The 8,213-nt window shown below is 39.8% G+C and overlaps 1 pseudogene; it reads left to right on the top strand.

Moving 5' to 3' along the window:
* Nucleotides 1-6,291: 6,291 nt before the first annotated feature.
* LOC115860560 (patatin-like phospholipase domain-containing protein 4 pseudogene) lies at nt 6,292-7,092 on the top strand (annotated as a pseudogene).
* The last annotated feature ends 1,121 nt before the right edge of the window (nt 7,093-8,213 follow it).

The raw sequence follows: 8,213 nt of genomic DNA, 5'->3' as shown, positions 1-8,213 counted from the left end.
AATGCTGGGTCCTATTCATCTTGTGATAATCCAGTCAATCAATTAATAATTTACCTATAAATGGTCAGCTCAGGCCAGAGGCAAAAACCTTATTTTGGTAGGACATTGAAAAAATAGGATAAAATATCTAGCTTTTTAAAATATCTAGCTTTTTAAAGCAGGATTATCTAGATGAAATATGGTGAACATAATCCTAACTATTGCCCTATGTTCCCAATGGGTTGTGTCTACATATCAATTAGTTGGCTGCCATGACACCAAATTCTTAATTTAGTGCAGTATGAGATTGTAAAGGAGGCTAGTTCTCTTTAGTGTGATGTTATGATGTATTTTAAATCACATTTTTAAACTTCCTTTGAATTGTGGACCAAATTTTTAAGTGGTCTTTTTAAGACGGTTCTTCCCATTTTATATAATTATACATTAACTCTGACATATAAAAGCTCCAATTCTAGTAAACAACACGAAACTGAATACCTTGCCAATAATTTAATTACCCTCCCAATTAAAAAAAAAAACTAATATGCAAATATCCAAATTTAGAAAGTAATTGGGGGAGCTGGTAGTGATTATATTTCTTTAGAATTTTTCACTTTACCTACAGGACAATCGATGTTTTAAAATTCCAGATTGTTCTTACTCATTTATTTTGGCACTTTACTGCATTTGCATTTTTATTATCTGCTCACCTGTTTTTATTCCTTACTGTGGAATGCCCTTCTGAAGGGCAAGATCCAGGACTTTCTTACTCTTTCTTACTCCAGTGTTTAACACATAAGGAACTAAAATACTGGTATCATAGTGAAGCAATTAACTAAATACAGTTTGAAACAAATTTTCAGAAATACATATACATAAGCACATATAGCAGTTTTTTCTTTTTTCTTAACTTCTATACATCTCAGATGCATTAAGATCTGTTTATAAATTAGCTCTCACTTTTCTGAAAAGTCTCTTTACTTCTTATAGGAAACACATAGGGTAATTTTTCATAAAGAAATACTATGGAGCTAAATTCTCCCCCTCTGAGAAAATGTTCATAGAAGCACAGAAAGAATGAACTAAGTCAAACACTTTCTTCTACAGCTTTCAGAGCAAATACTGTTTTCTGTCCTTTTCCCTTTGGCAGCACAAAGAAGTAAATGAAAGTAAATAAATAAAATATTTTACTCCCATCCAATGCTTTAAGTCCTACAATCACAAACTTATATTTACAAACACTAGATTTCAAATAGCAACATCGGTCAATAAGGCTGCCATTTCAAGCTTAAAAGCATAGCTGATGAGAGACATGATGATTGCTTAAAATAACCTAAGGGTATGAAAACTAAAGTGGAGAAAGAATTATTTAGGCATAGCTAAAGCATAATTAAAGAGAGATATAACTGGATGGAGAAACACTGTTTTAAAAAAAAAAACGAAGAAGAATTTCAGAGAAAAAAAAATCATTATATAAAAAACCCTCAAACTTTCTTAACAGTCTATTGGGCTGTGGAAGTAGTTCTAATGGAAAGAAGCAGGAAAAAGCCAGGAGTGCTTAAAACTAGACCAAAAACTACCAAGGACGAAACAAGGGTGAGGACAACCTTACGCAGGCAAGAGACGTATAAAAGCAATTAAATAAAGTCTCCTATTTTTAGGAGATCTTAGGAGATTTTAGGAGTCTCCTATTTTTTTTTATTTTTTTTTTGCGGTATGCGGGCCTCTCACTGTTGTGGCCTCTCCCGTTAGCGGAGCACAGGCTCCGGACGCGCAGGCTCAGCGGCCATGGCTCACGGGCCCAGCCGCTGCGCGGCATGTGGGATCTTCCCGGACCAGGGCACGAACCCGCGTCCCCTGCATCGGCAGGCGGACTCTCAACCACTGCGCCACCAGGGAAGCCCTGGAGTCTCCTATTTTTAAGCATCTTATTTGAAGATATGAAATCCTATTGTTTCTTCTAAGTGGATTTTCCAAGAGAATATGCTAAGCAGAGCACCGATGAATAATTTCGAACAGCCCTTCAAGTAAAATCCTAATTTTCATCCACAAAGTTAAAAATTATTTATGTACACACACCTTCTAAAGTTGATATTCTATTTTATCTTAAACCATATATACTCTGTTTTAAATAACTAAGTAAAAGTCAAACTCTTTGGACATTTTTTCCCCAAATCTATTTCCCTCCATATATAACCCTACTTAGAGCAACAGAAAAATGAAGATCCAATGTTTTTCCTCCCCAGCTATAAAAGCGCCAAGATTCTTCAGCCTGACAAATTGAAATGAGTTAAAGGCATCTCCCACATGGGAATCTGTAGCCCTGGCTCATGGTCGGAAATAAATTTTTCAGTAAACCTGCACATAGGGTAAGGAAGGGAAACCTCCCTGATTTTTTTTCCCTTCCTTTATCTTTTATTTCAATTGAGGGATAAACAAGCAAGAATATTCTCTCTTTTTCATCTGAATTTCCAAAAGACAGTACTTCAGATAAAACCAAGAAGATTCTAGATGATCCAGAAATTTCTGAATATAAGGAAACAATTGTTATTCTGCCATATGCCAACTAGGTTGGCTCCCTGATTGTAATGACATCCAGTTTATTTACAATGTATCACAGATAAACAGCAAACACTACATTTATATCTTTTTTTTTTTTTTTTTTTTTGCAGTACGTGGGCCTCTCACTGTTGTGGCCTCTCCCGTTGCGGAGCACAGGCTCTGGACACACAGGCTCAGCGGCCACGGCTCACGGGCCCAGCCGCTCCGCGGCATGTGGGATCTTCCCAGACCGGGGCACGAACCCGTGTCCCCTGCATCGACAGGCGGACTCTCAACCACTGCGCCACCAGGGAAGCCCCTCCCCACACTTTTTAAATCTATCCTGAGTCCCTAAATATCCCTTCAGCCTTTATCATGTCAACAGAACCCACCGAGCTTTCATAGTTCATTGGTCTATGGCGGGCTGGAGTATATTGATTTGTAATGTTCTTCAGTTATTTTCCGTGTTTACATAGTTTACAGCAACAAGCTTTTCAGTGAGAGCCATCTTTTATTCCTCTAATGTACCTCCCACAGCACCTAGGAGTGTGCATCATGTATCATCAATTTTACATAGTTTACATAGTTTACAGCAACAAGCTTTTCAGTGAGAGCCATCTTTTATTCCTCTAATGTACCTCCCACAGCACCTAGGAGTGTGCATCATGTATCATCAATTACCTACAAACTCTTATCAAACTGAATTGACTTGAAATGTGTCTTACTCTATTTTGTAAATATATTTCAAGCATAAGGGATCAAGTATTACATAGTGGTGCAGCAAAACTGACTACATATGTATAAAATCCCACCCCTGAGATTTCATGACAAGGAATTTATGAATTATATTACACAAATTATTCCATCTTATAATTTTGTCTATTAACCTCAAGGGGATGTTATCAGTTGTGGAAATTTTTTGACAGGTTGTCATATTTCAATCCAAGTTATAACAGATTCTGACACTCCAAAAAATCTTGATTTAATGTGCCAGAAATAGACAGTGACTGTCACTGATGGTCTTGTTTGTTCTGAACTAAATTCATTCCTCAGGGTCATAGCATTACATCTCAGCAGTAAGATTTCAACACTGGTTCTGATCCAGGTCAATGAATAAGATATCATGCACCCAGGCTTTACATAGAAATAATAAATGAATTGGGTTTTCTCCTTTGCCTATCAGGTTCTTTTCCACCTCTACCTCCCAATAGTTTAAGGGAAAAACAACTGCAAAAATTCTAGATAGAACTGGGAAGGAATAATTTCTTAAAACCTAATTCTTATAAGTCAGGCATAAGCTTAGGGTACAAAACAAAACAATAATAATAAAATTGTAAGCTGTGCTGTATGATTTTGGTTATATTGATATAAACTGAAGAGCAAGTAGTCATTTAGAGCATTTCAACGCAACTAAAGTGTACTTTATGTGGTAAGCAGAATAATGGCCCCCAAAGATATCTATAACCTAATCCCCAGAACCTGTGAATTTGCAGACATAATTAACTGAAGGACCTTAAGATATCCTGGGTTATCTAGGTGGGCTCTGTGTAGTTACAAGAGGTGGAAGAGGGATGCAGAAGAATGATGGGAATCAAAGAGGGATGCAACTACAGAAGACTGGTCAGAAAGGTGCTACAGTGCTACCTCTGAAGATGGAGAAAGGAGGCCATGAGTCAAGGAATGGAGGCAGTCTCTTTGAAGGCGGGAAAGACAAGGAAAATGATTCTCCCACAGAGCCTCTAGCAAGTAAAGCAGCTCCACCTCCACCCTGATTTTAGCCAAGTGAGACCCATGTTGGACTTCAAAGATCCAGAACGGTAAGATAATACATTTGTATTGTGTTAAGTAACTAGTTTTGTGGTAATGTGTTATGACAGCAATAGAAAACTAATACATGACTCTACCTGCATATGATGTTATCTCTATGAAGGCATGGCTTTTAATCCATTTGCTGCTCCTTTGCAAATCCGAGAATGGTGGTTGAACCCTAGTACACACTTAGTACATGTCCTTTGAATAAAATATTGATGCAACCTTTTATATTTTACCAAAACAGTCCCAGCATATTATCTACCCTCACTCTCACAACAATCTAATTCCTTTTATTTAGGTATCATCAGCATCTCCTGAATTTTATAGTGAGGGAAATATTTAGTAATTTCTTCAACATTATCTAGCTGTCAAAAGGTATGGTCAGGGCTTGAGACAAAGTCATTTGACTTTCAATCCAGTGATCTTCTCACTACGTGATTACCCAATCGCAGTTTCTAAAAGAAAGAAAATGGATTGGCCAATAGAACCTTCATTTTAGTTCAATCTGTGACAAGGAACGTGTCTCTAAAACAGGCTAACACTCTCTTTCTAATTCCATTTGACTTCCAAGATAATTCAAATTAGGGATTAAATAACAACAGCACACCTTAAAAGAAATGTCTTGCCATTCTACTTAGAAAGCTCATCATTCAATGAGAAAAGGTGCCCCAGGTTCTTTGTCCAGTCACAGAGAGCACAAGCATCATCTACTGCGGTTGCTCCTAGAACCAGGCAGGATAAGTAGAGGGAAAGCAGCCACAGCTCTGCTGAAGAGCTACCATAGAAGCCAGAAGTCCACACCAGAGGCAGACAGGCCCACTAGCCCAGAATCAGGCCTCCAGGCCACTTTGTGTTCAGGAATCCTATCTGGGTCTTCTTTGATTCCATCCGACATTAGTGGCTGTCGTAGTATACTGCAGCATAACATACTGCCCTAAAACGTCCTGAACTAAATCAATAATAATCAGCTGGCATTTCTCATGGTTTCATAGGTCATGGATCCGAAAGGGCACAGTGGGGATGGCTTGTTTCTGCTCCACATCATCTGGGACATCAGCTGGAAAACTCAGGAGGCTGAGGGCTGTAGTCATCTGGAGGCTTGACTGGGGCTGGAGGATCAGCTTCGACTGTGGCTCACTCATGCAGCTAGCAAGGCCATGCTGGACATTGGCAGAAGGCCTCAGTCCTCTCCACATGGGTCTCTCCATGGGGTTGCTTAGTGTCTTCACGGGATGGCATCTGGCTTCTTCTAGAATGAATGATCCAAGAGACCAAAGCAGAAGCTGCAAAGCATTTTATTACCTGAAGTCACATACCATCATTTCCACAGTATTCCATTGGTCACATAAGTCAGCCCTAATTCAATGTAAAAGAGGACTGAACAAAGGCATGAATACCAGGAAGCAAAGATTATTAGGGATCATTTTGGAGGCTGGCTGTCACATTGACAGAATCAAAGCACTCTGCTCTCAGGAAACATCTTAACAAGTCCCAGAACCGACAACACTATCTGCTCTGCAAAAATAGAATGATCGGGCTTCCCTGGTGGCACAGTGGTTGAGAGTCCGCCTGCCGATGCAGGGGACACGGGTTCGTGCCCCGGTCCGGGCCGCGGTCCGGGCAGATCCCACATGCTGCAGAGTGGCTGGGCCCGTGAGCCATGGCCGCTGAGCCTGTGCGTCCGGAGCCTGTGCTCCGCAACGGGAGAGGCCACAGCAATGAGAGGCCCGCGTACCGCAAAAATAAAATAGAATGATCAGGATCACATGCCTTGTCAATCTTAGCTTTCATGCATACCATAGGAAGTACTTTTCCTCCTATGAGAATACAGAATATTAATTAGTCAAGATAGGCTAGAAAGGAAAAGGATTGATCGACTGTAACAAATAAAACTCCAGATTTCAGTGGCTTAATACAATAAAAAATGTTTTCTCCTTTTAATTAATATTGCATAGAGCAATGAAGGTCAGTGGTCCTGCTGGGAGTCTTGTAAGTGATAAATCAGGGATCCATTTTCTGTCCACAACTACCACTGTCATTGGGGAAAGGGAAACAAGAGTGTGGAAGTACTGCCCAGGGTGATTTATAGTCAGACTTGAAAGGAGTGAACATCATTTTTACTGGATCTCAGTTGCGTGGACCCAACATAACTGCAAGGAAAGTTGGGGAATATAGTCCTTCTCAGTGCCCAGGAGGAGGAAATATGATTAGTGGGAATCTAGGCAGCCCACTGATAGTTCTGTGCCACACTGAGCTCTCTAAGGGGACCCACTACCTTGATATTGGAGATATCTTTTTAAAATATGTCTTAGCTGAGGGAAGATTGCTGCCATGTCCTGCTCGTCATCTACCATCCAAGGAGCGGAGTGGAGTTGATTCTCCCCTGCAACGCACATGAGCTGGCCCACCACCGACTGAACGTCTCCGTCACCAACACCAAGACCAGAGAAAACTACTTAGTCTCCAGTTTTCCTTCCGGGGGGACCTCGTTAAGAAGTGGGTGGATGGAGGCTTCACCCTCTGCCTTCCCATCCTGCCTATAGGCCACCATTCAGTGGATGATTGGACATCTCCCTGCAGGACAAAAGGCAGCTGGATCTCTATGTTAATAGCGCCAACCAGGACATACTGTTCAGGGTAAACTGGGTGAGACTTAACCAAGCCCTTCCCCCATCAAGCAAGAGGATAATGGAATTATTGTATCAACATGGCTTTGATGATGCCATCAAGTTTTTACTTAAAGAAAGTTGGTTTGAATAGAATGTTTAAAACTTTATAATGCAAAACACATTTCAGACTGTTTTTGATGGAGGTTTTCTAATGAAATCTTCTTTTTCAAAGCCTAAAAGAAATGTCTTAGCTGATCATATTAATTCTCTGTTTTAGAACTATTACTCAGGATAAAGACTAAGGTCCACAGCAAGGCATCCACAGCCCTGGACGTCTGGCCCTGACTACCTCTCCTGCCACACTCCCAGCCATTGCCACCCTCCCCTCTTCACTTCTGAACTCTTCTCTTCCTTGTGGCTCCGTTCACTGCTTTACATGAGCCTTCGTTCCAGTACTGGCTCTCAGTTGTAAGTGACTAAGGCAAGTGCTTTAACCTCTCTAAGCCTCAGTTTCAACATTTATAAAATGCGTAATAATAATATCCACCTCTGAAGATTAAGTGAGAAAACGTATAAGGCACAGCACCTGGAGCATAGGAGTAGCTCAATAAATTCTGGTTGTTTAGTTAATTATTCTCCTTCCATTTTGCTATCTTGTCAAGCCAATGTGCTTGAGACTGATAGTATAACACATTAATTATTATTACTTAATACAAATTTCCTATTATTTGGAGAGGAAGTTTGACAAAGTGACTGAAATCTTGGATTCAAGCTCAGTCATTTTTCTTGGATTTAATCCCACCTTTACCGCTTTCTTGCTCTGTGAGCTTGGAAAAGTTATTTAACATTTTTTGAATCACAGTTCCCAGGCCTGTTAAGTCTGTTGAGTAAAGATAATAATTATACCCATTTCATAGCATTTTTGTGAGGAGCAATTGGGATAATAAATATGAAATACTTTTTAGTTTCTGGTTCACAGTAAATGCTTAATAAATAATAGCTATTATTACTTTCACTACTACACTTAATTAATCCCTACCATGGGCCAAGTACTACTCTAGATATTTTATCCTTAAAGTAGTCTCTTTTTTAATGAAAAAAATGTGGAGCTACCAAAAGTTAATTAATTTCCCCAAGATCACACTGCTGTTACATTTAAGTCGAGTCATAAAGACAAGACAGTCTGACCCTGGCATCTGTGTACTTTCCATCATGTCACTATTTCTCCCAAATTCAATGCACATTTCTCCAAATGTATGTGTTCTCAACAAG

The sequence above is a fragment of the Globicephala melas genome, chromosome 11, assembly GCF_963455315.2.
Source record: "Globicephala melas chromosome 11, mGloMel1.2, whole genome shotgun sequence".
NCBI lineage: Eukaryota > Metazoa > Chordata > Mammalia > Artiodactyla > Delphinidae > Globicephala > Globicephala melas.
Note: the sequence above shows the minus strand (reverse complement) of the source record. Positions and strands in the feature narration are given on the sequence as shown.